Raw genomic sequence first — 8,772 nt, forward strand, 5'->3', positions numbered from 1 at the left:
TCCAGTCGATCTTCCACTTGTGCTTCCCTCTTAGGTCGAAAGCAAGCTACTGCTTTCCTCACCACTGAGTACTCCGAACTGGTCCCCTGCAAAGCCTTATACTGGGCTTGTTCCCTGTTTTTATTGATACCACTTTTTGAATAAATCCCCCACTTCTCTAGCTATCCTTCTGCTTTCTCTTGTGCTGGCCAGCCTTCTGAAGCTCTTTTTGAACTACCATCAACCATTGCCTGCTGTGAAAGATCAAGAAATGGCTTTACCGGTGGGTGCTCCCTGTCCAACTGGTACTTTCCTTATGACTCCGCAACTTATTAGGAGTTCAGTCCCTTCCAATATGAGTGTCAGACTTGCATCACATTACCTCCTGTGCTAAAAAAAAAGCAGCTAACTGAGAATGCTAGCTGATCTACGACCACCCTTGCTTGTTTGGCGTAATCCCTTAATCGATTTTTTTGTAAAAGAGATCCCCCTTCCCTTTCCAAAGATTGGCTTTGAAGTTAAAGAGTGGATTTCCATTGTTTTGGAAAGGTATTATTATCGCTTAGCGCTTGTGCTAAGGAAGTGGAAGCAAGGTTTTTTATTCCTAAGAGTGAATGAGTGATATTAGCTCTTCTAGTAGCTCCTCTGATAGTAGCAGTAGCTCTTTTGAGATAGCCTCTCTATGGCAATTTGTCTTTAGTAAAAAGCCTGAAAATCCATTTTGTTAAAAAGAGCGGATAGGCGTACGGAGGTGAAGCGGCTTACCTTCCTTTCATTCCAATATGGCCTGCGACTTCATCTGAATCAGAATCTGGATCTTCCTCAGCACTTGGGATCGGCCACTCATCTGGAGTATGTCACCTGGTCTGGCCTGGCTGATGAAAGATCTCGTTTTTATGACCATCTTTCTTAAGCCAAAAGAGGAGCTTAGCTCTCATAGGGCTCGGCTACTATAGCTCGAGGCTGTATTTCGTCCATCATAGAATAGAAATCTATAAATAGAGGAGTCGGCGGACAAACGCCTTACGTGATAAGGGCTTTAGGTCCAATTTCTGCTGTTTAGCTCAATGCGCTATCCAGATCTCGAATCATTGGAATTCGCTTTGCTTGCTTTCCGTTCTATTATATAAAAAGTATTCCCCGGTCAAACTGGTCTGGAATCAATCAGTAGTACGTCCCGCGCTTGATTGGCGAAGGAAAACCGGGAATTTTTAATCTGGAATTTCGATATCAACTGCCCGGTCGAAACGATCGATCCTGGTCCAAAGTCTTGATCGATCGAGCTCTCGTTCTCTATCTGGCCGGGTGATAGGTGCTTTGCTTTCTCTTTATCTTTCTTCTTCTATTTTCATTCTTATTTCTGCTTTTCTTTCCCCTCTTCTCTTATCGTCGAATTCTTTTCTTTTTGAATTTTCAAAAAAAGATAAATTTTCATCATCATGTACAGCAATTCCACCAGAGAGAATTCAACCATAAATAAAGGAAAAAAGCAATTCGCCGAAGCAAAGACTTACTAATCAAAGTTGTTTGCATTGCACTGGATGTAATTTTCTTGTTGAGTTTGAACTTCCGGAACTCTTGAACTAAAGGAAGGAAAGCGTACTTCGCTAGCCAGGCTAATAGGCCAAACCAACCCAGGGCAGGCAACTCAATTTACAGGATGGTATCCGTAAACGGATGGAACAGCAGGAGTGATTCGGGGAAGGTGGGGTGGAGGGCTTTTGGGTATGCGTTATAACATAGGCGGCGACTACGTTTTTCCGTTGGTTGATGCTGCATATCGCACGCTTGTTATCTTTGTTTATATAGTTATAACACTAAGTGCCTATCAATTAGTTCCAAGAAAGCGTCCGTTCGCGTCAAGAATAGAGGTTTTTGATGTAGTTGCTCGCGGAGCTTTCGCCAGTGATCCCTGGCGGAACAACCCCGGCGTTAGCAGCCGGAGGGAAACCCCCAGCAAGTTCCGCCGCAGGAGGTTGGGGCTCACGAGCGGGTAGGGGTGGGGTTTGGTTCACACTACTCATTTCCGAGCTGGATGCGCCGGAAGGGACCATTCTGTTTTGGAGGCTTTCCCAATCTAGTAAATGAGTTATGCCTCTTGCTTTCAGCATGTCCGCGCATCGGCCCTACGGAGAAGACCATGCAGAGGAGGAGATTTGTGCTCGAACTCTATATTCTGAATTTGAATATTGATAGGGATCCAATATGAGTTCTGTCCTTCATATAGAGACTTAGAATATAATGACTTCTCTCCGTAATGGACTTCCTTTCATTCATTCAAGAGCACCTCTCGAGATAGGATAGATGATTTGAGAAAGATTTCATGGATATGCTTCATAATCTGCACTGTCCCCGTTCAGGGGGTTTCAGGGGGAATTAGGGGGTACGGGGGGAGGAGAGAAAGAACGCATGCATGGAGATTCTGTCTGTCGGAGGTTCGAGAATCTATTCTATGAAAGGACATCTAAGGCTAAGGAAGAATTTAAGGAAGTCCATTACTGAGAGAAGTGGTGATCTCGTCTTGCTTGCTGGGAGAGAGGAAGCTTCCGGACCACCTTTTCCAGCCAGATAGCGAGCGATCACTCAGCAATGAACACTAACTGAAAGCGGCCGGGAATGAGTACCTATCCCTTACGGGAATCGAACCCGTGTCTTCGACATGAAAAGACGATGTCCTAACCACTGGACGAAAGGGACCAAAAAGCCATTCTTCATATACCTCAGCTCCGAGAATAGAAGTGGTTCGTTTTGTTTCTATACGCAATTCAAGATTTCGTTTGTGTTCATGTTGGCGATTTCTGATGTGAATTCGGCGGGTCGTCCCCCCTTCCTACGGGTTCCCCCACCGACCCAGTGACACACCAACCACGCCCCCTCCCTTTCTCCGATCAAAAAGCCCCCTGACCCCTTTCTTTGTCTTTCATCCCCCCTGAACAGAATAAGTAAGGCCTCGTTCTTTCTAATTAAAAAAAAAATAGGGGGCGGAGCGCCCGTTTGAAGTGGCGAAGGCCTATGCTAAAGTAAGAAAGAAAGTACGTTAAGGTTACGAAGTAAGGTCAGCTGGTTAAGGAATTATTATCGCTTAGCGCTTGTGCTAAGGAAAGCTCAGGTTATAAAATCGCTTAGCCGTTAATTAATTAAGTAGTAGTGAGGCGTCGGTACGGAGTTGCGTCGTAGATATAGACTAGGCTAAGGGACGGACTTCATTTCTTCTATTCTCTTTACTTACACCTTAAACTTCCGCTGAGTCTAACGAGGCTCAGGTGCGGAGCCTTCCACTGTGGACCGAGACTACGCAAAGGTAGAACACCATAGAAACTTCGCTGACTTTATCATAAACCTTGATTTCGCTACGCTCAATAATAACCCGGAATAGCGGAAATCGGTTCGTGTTCCGCTTCCAAAGTCAGTCGTCTTTGCCCAAGTGTGAACTGCAGACGACTCTCCAGTGGTTCCATTCCTTCTTACTTAACTTCTGGGTCAACCCAACCCGAATGGGAAGAAGAGGGTCAGCCAAACAGCGGGCAGCTCCACTTTGTACATTTGCTGAGGCAGACCAATCAGGCATTTTAGAAAAGGGAAGGGAGCTTATCACCGAAGGAGGCAGTAGGGATGAAGGAGGCAGGAAGCTACCGCTTCTAGAATGCAAGCTTATCCTTGACTTTTTTTTTAGAGCGTACCGCTATTGAAATAATAAAAAAAGATTTATGGATGAAGTAATCGGAGTGACAAATGATTACGGTTGCGGAAACCGGAGAAAGTCGGGAACCGTCGGTTACCTTTTGAATCAAAGTAGCGACGAGCCGAGTACTACGACTACAGGGGGGGAGCAAAGCTTCGTAGACAGCTTCGCTTCCTCGTCGCTTCTTTCTGGCGACTAGCTTCTCAAGTAGGTGGCTTGGTAAGCACTTCAGCATCGGTAAAATCCCTAAAAATAATCGGCCGGAATGGTGGGGAAGGAGGCCCTCCCTACTTCAATGGAAAGGGGGGAATCGCCGTTTCACAGCCGATCCTCTACAACTACCTTTCGCCCAACATGATCACGAACGAAGACAGAGAATTGCGTAGATAGAAGGACGAAACGAACCAACCCACTTGTCCTGATCGGAACGATTGAAGAAAGAAAGAGAATGGTGGCCCCTTTCGCCCAGGGGGCATCGCCGGAGAACAATGTCGGGGACAGGGTGAGAACCTTCCGTTGGTTACGCCCTTTAAGTGTTGGTTCTTCCATATTTAGATATGGAGATAGATCCAGATAGAGATCCATATCTTTCTATCGATAGATAGATAGATATATTGAGAAACGGATATTGATCTGCTTTCAAGATCTATGAGCAAGAGAGATCCCTAAATATCCATTTGAAAAAAAAGATGAATAGATGGAGCCATCTGAAGGAAGGGCGCCTTAGCCAGCAAGAAAACGCCCTATTTTTATTAGTAAAGGCGTTAGCAACGGCTTTCGCGCTAGCGCGCTGTTGCTTGCATTAATTAGTCTAAAGCAGCGCAACAGCTCAATCCCTTGCTTTGTTCTATAGTAAGGGGCCTTTTCTTGCTCGTTAGCGCCCCCTTACCCCTATTATATTAGTTTAGTCATAAAGGAACTCAAGCACTCCTTAGCACAAGTGCTAAGCGATAATAATACCTTTCCCTATGGTCAAGCTGTTTCACTCCTTAGCACAAGCGCTAAGCGATAATAATTCCTTTTGACAACCTTACTAATAGAAAGGGGAAAGATGCGCTCAAGCATGCGAAGAAAGCTCTTCGAGCTTCCCTTATATTATAGAAAGGTTTGTAGAAAGGGGCTTCTTCAAATATCCCATAAATAAAAGTAGGGGCTTCAAAGCTTGTAGTTTAGGGGTGCGCAGGTTTGGAACCCTATACAAGGGGCTAGCGCGCAATGGCTTTCTCTGATAGGGGCTCGCTTCTTCAAGCGTAGCTTGCTGCTTTTCATTTTGATAGGAGTAGGTGCTTGCTGCTCGTCAAAGCCGTAGCTTGCTGCTCGCTTGCTGTCTACTAAACGAGCCTTCACTGCCCGCCCGGCCCCTATCTTTAATCTTAAGTTAAGTAAAATGAAGTCAAATCAATGAAGTGAACAGCCCAACCTCTTTGTTTGAAGCTTTGCCAGGAAGCTTCTACTTGTTGAAGCTTTGCTTCCCCTAATTCCAAAACACAACAATAGACTTGCAACTATAGTATAGGAAAAAGCTTCTCTTTGATAGCGGTCATAGGGGGGTTCGGAAAGGATCTGATCGTAGATAGAGACTTAAACCTGTGCGGGGGTAGGGGCGGATGTAGCCAAGTGGATCAAGGCAGTGGATTGTGAATCCACCACGCGCGGGTTCAATCCCCGTCGTTCGCCCATCAATAAATGGACCATTTGTTACGGAGACACAAGACAAACCTAGAAAGAATTTTTTCTGCAAGTTATCTCGAGGCTTTCAAACGCATCCAAGCAATTGGTATCCGATTGAAAGATAGAAAGCATAGATTCGCGTCGCCTACTTGCTGAAAAAATTGAATGGCTGATCATTCATTGTATGAAGTTTTTAAGACCTCACTAATCAGCCTTACACTTTTTAGTTCATAATGAATGAAGTGAACCCCCGGATGAAACAAGCAACGGCTTTCTAAAGCTCAATCCCTTGCTTGTTCTAGCCTTACCAAATTATTTTATTACCCACCTCTGCTTGCTCTACTGCTGCTAGCTCTCTTGCTTAGCCTTCCGCTGCTCTAGTTGAACCACCCAAGACCTGCTTGTCTTACTAGTCTGGTTGAGCTAACCGAAACCTGTCCTCTTAGCTTCCTGCTTTGACCGCACTAGACCTTCCTATCGCTTAGTTTGCTACTCTGGCTGACAGCTTCTGGCTACTTACCTCTTGTTCACCGCTGACTACAGTTTACTGCTTTCTGGTCAACTCAAACAGGTATGATTAGCCGTATTTACTAACTCTAGTTACTGGGATATTTATAGTTACTGGGATATTTATATCCTAGAAAAAGGGTGTTCTCAGCTTACGTTTCTTACCGGACTACTTTACTGCTGAAAATCAGGACTAGCCGCCTATGCTCTTTCCTGCCTTGCTTCCCATATAGCTAACGACTATGCCTTATGGTACCGCGGCTTACCTTACTGCTTTGGTTGAACTACCTCCGGACACTGCTGCTTCCCGATCTCTTGCTGGCTACCGCTTAACACATGCTGCTTGCCTTGCCCGGGAGCTCCAGCTTCCGCTTGGAGGCTCTTTCTTCAAGAATCTGGTCTATATATGAGTAGATCTCAGATCTTATATTCTAAACTGGGGAGGCTTCGTTAACACGGGCCTGGACCTCGGGGGCGTCACGAGTGAAAATCCCAAACAGCAGATCTTGGACCTGAACTTCTCTTTCGTGGAAATCCAAACGTTTAGCGGCATCTTCCAGCTCCTGGAGATAACTTTCTTCTCCCTGAGAGGACGCTAAATCAAAATTTGATTTCACCTCTTGTAAATATTCCCCGCGATGAAACTGTGGAAGCGGTAAGTAAGCTTCTCCTTCTTCAAGGCGAATGATCCTCTCATATAAAGCGTTCTCCCTATCCGCATTTTGCGCCCTATACGGAGGAACCGCCTCGGCGGGATTCTCTGGATTCGGATCGGCCTCGGAGTCAGCATCTTCATCATTTGATGAATCTGGGTTCGGGTTCTCAGAGGCATTCGAGGAATCTATGGAATCCGTATCAGTAGAACTCGCGGAGTCTTCTCCCAGGGGATCTTCGCCGGGAGCGGGGGCACTGATTCGGTACTCTGAAAGAAAGCCATTCCAAGATTTCTTCAAAAAAAAGTCAACGAGTATTCTAAAATAGTCAGAAATCAAAAAAAAGATGGTTTCGACGAAACAAAACAGATTATCGGAATTCGAAAACAAAAAGGAAAGGACAGTTTCGTGCATTCTGCAAGATATCCTAATAGCGCTGCTCCCCAACCAATAGAGAGACTTGTTCTTGCCCGAACCCGAGCGGAGCCGGTTGGGTTGGTCCAACCGAGAAAGGCATGGGAGAATTGATTCCAAGGAGAATGGAATCCAACTTTTCGATAGAGTACGGCAGATTTGAGTTCACCAAAAAAATCTCGATGAAAAAAATCAAACTACAAGCAACTTCAACCCGGCCGCTTTCTTTGAACTAATTAATACATCTTTTTTACCTTATTTTATTATATAGATTTCTTTGACCTTTTCTATATATATCGTCGTTGGTCCTTCGCAAGTGCGCTCCACGAGCACTGTACATCTTTCTTAGATGAAAACACGCCCTACATGCTTAGATGATAACACGCAGTGCCTCAACTAATAAGCTGTGAATAAAAGCAGGTGTGCTCTTATAAAAAACTTTCCATGAAGAAAGATTCCATTCCAAGTTTTTTACATGGTATCAGAGCAATAGATCCTTAGCTCTGAGAAACCCTAGCACTGGCGTGTGGATCGTGGAGCATATGCATCACACGTAAGATCCGCCTTGCAGTTTTTTCTTTCTCCTCTTACATTACTGTTTTCTTTTTTGCCCTAAAACATCGCTTTTCTTCCTCCCTCTTTACGGGTCGTTTTTTGCCTCCGGCTCTCTATTTTACATTAAGTCAGTGTTTTGAATCTCAAAAACAGAATGATTGGCGGGACGCCACAACTGTTTTTACAGCAGCGTTTTTTTCTTGTTATCAGTAGTCCTGCGTTATTTTCCCTCTCTTTCTCACCACACGGAACTCTTTTCCTTTTGTTTCTGCTTGCAAATCCTAACTTTGCCCAGTTATTCTATGGGTTAACAGCATATACACTTGCTGTTATATTGACTTCTTCTCGATTAGCAGCACCTATTTCTCCGCTATATCAAGCACGTTTTGAAGGTTTTCCTCTCATTAACAGCAGCAAACAATCACGTTTTGACTGCTTTCCGCTCGTTAACAGCACCCTCTTTTGCTTTCCTCTTCTTTGCTTGCTCTTGGTGCTGTGTCTTCCTTTGTTCTTATACTCCTTTTTCGTCTTGTTTGTTCGCATGCACACCTGTTGTTTGTTCTATTAACAGCATACATACGAAGCGGTTTTTTTTCTGTTCGTTCTTGGTAGTTCTAGTGTTTTGCTCCATTACATCTCATGGCAGCAGAGGGTACTTCACAAACATCATGTTTCGCTCAAAATCCCTCTCTAATCACCGCAAATTCAGTGTTCGGTTTCTCGCCAAATGACAACCTAGGCCTGCAAATTCTTCCTCATCGCTTAAATGGAAACCATTTTTTGCAATGGTCTCAGGCAGTTCAGTTGTTCCTGGGAGGAAAGAAGAAAACGTTTCAGAGAGGGTCAATTTTGGAACGCGCTCAAACACTGATGAAAGGTGATTGGAAAGCTAACAACGATCTTGTTAGCTCTTGGCTGTGAAATTCCACCATGGAGTCTGACGTTAACGCCAGCCTATTTTGGATGAAGTCTGCACGTTTCATTTGGGAACATGTCAATCGATTGTATTCCCGCGGCTTTGCTTCTAGGATCTATCAAATCAAGCAGTAGATATCCTCAGCCAGACAGGGAGACTGGAGCATAAATGCCTTCTATAATTAACAGATGTCGTATTGGGCCGAGCTTGAATCATACCAACCACTTCCACTATGCACATGTGGCGCACATGACACGCTTGCCACTCAAATGGAACAAGACAAACCTTGGCTGGCATGATAGATTGCCGGAATACGAGCTGATCAAAGTCCAGATCCTTGCAAATGAGCACTTGAGCAGAAGAGACAACGTCCTTCCAGTTCTACTCAATGAGGA

At 44.8% G+C, this 8,772-nt stretch overlaps 1 non-coding gene across 1 annotated transcript; it reads right to left on the reverse strand.

The window, feature by feature from the left end:
* Positions 1-2,604: 2,604 nt before the first annotated feature.
* Positions 2,605-2,676, reverse strand: TRNAE-UUC (transfer RNA glutamic acid (anticodon UUC)). The gene has a single exon. It is a non-coding gene; the product is annotated as a tRNA-Glu (tRNA).
* Between the last annotated feature and the right edge of the window lie 6,096 nt (positions 2,677-8,772).

Source organism: Corylus avellana, unplaced genomic scaffold (assembly GCF_965113065.1).
Source record: "Corylus avellana unplaced genomic scaffold, dhCorAvel1.hap1.2 HAP1_SCAFFOLD_36, whole genome shotgun sequence".
Classification (NCBI taxonomy): domain Eukaryota; kingdom Viridiplantae; phylum Streptophyta; class Magnoliopsida; order Fagales; family Betulaceae; genus Corylus; species Corylus avellana.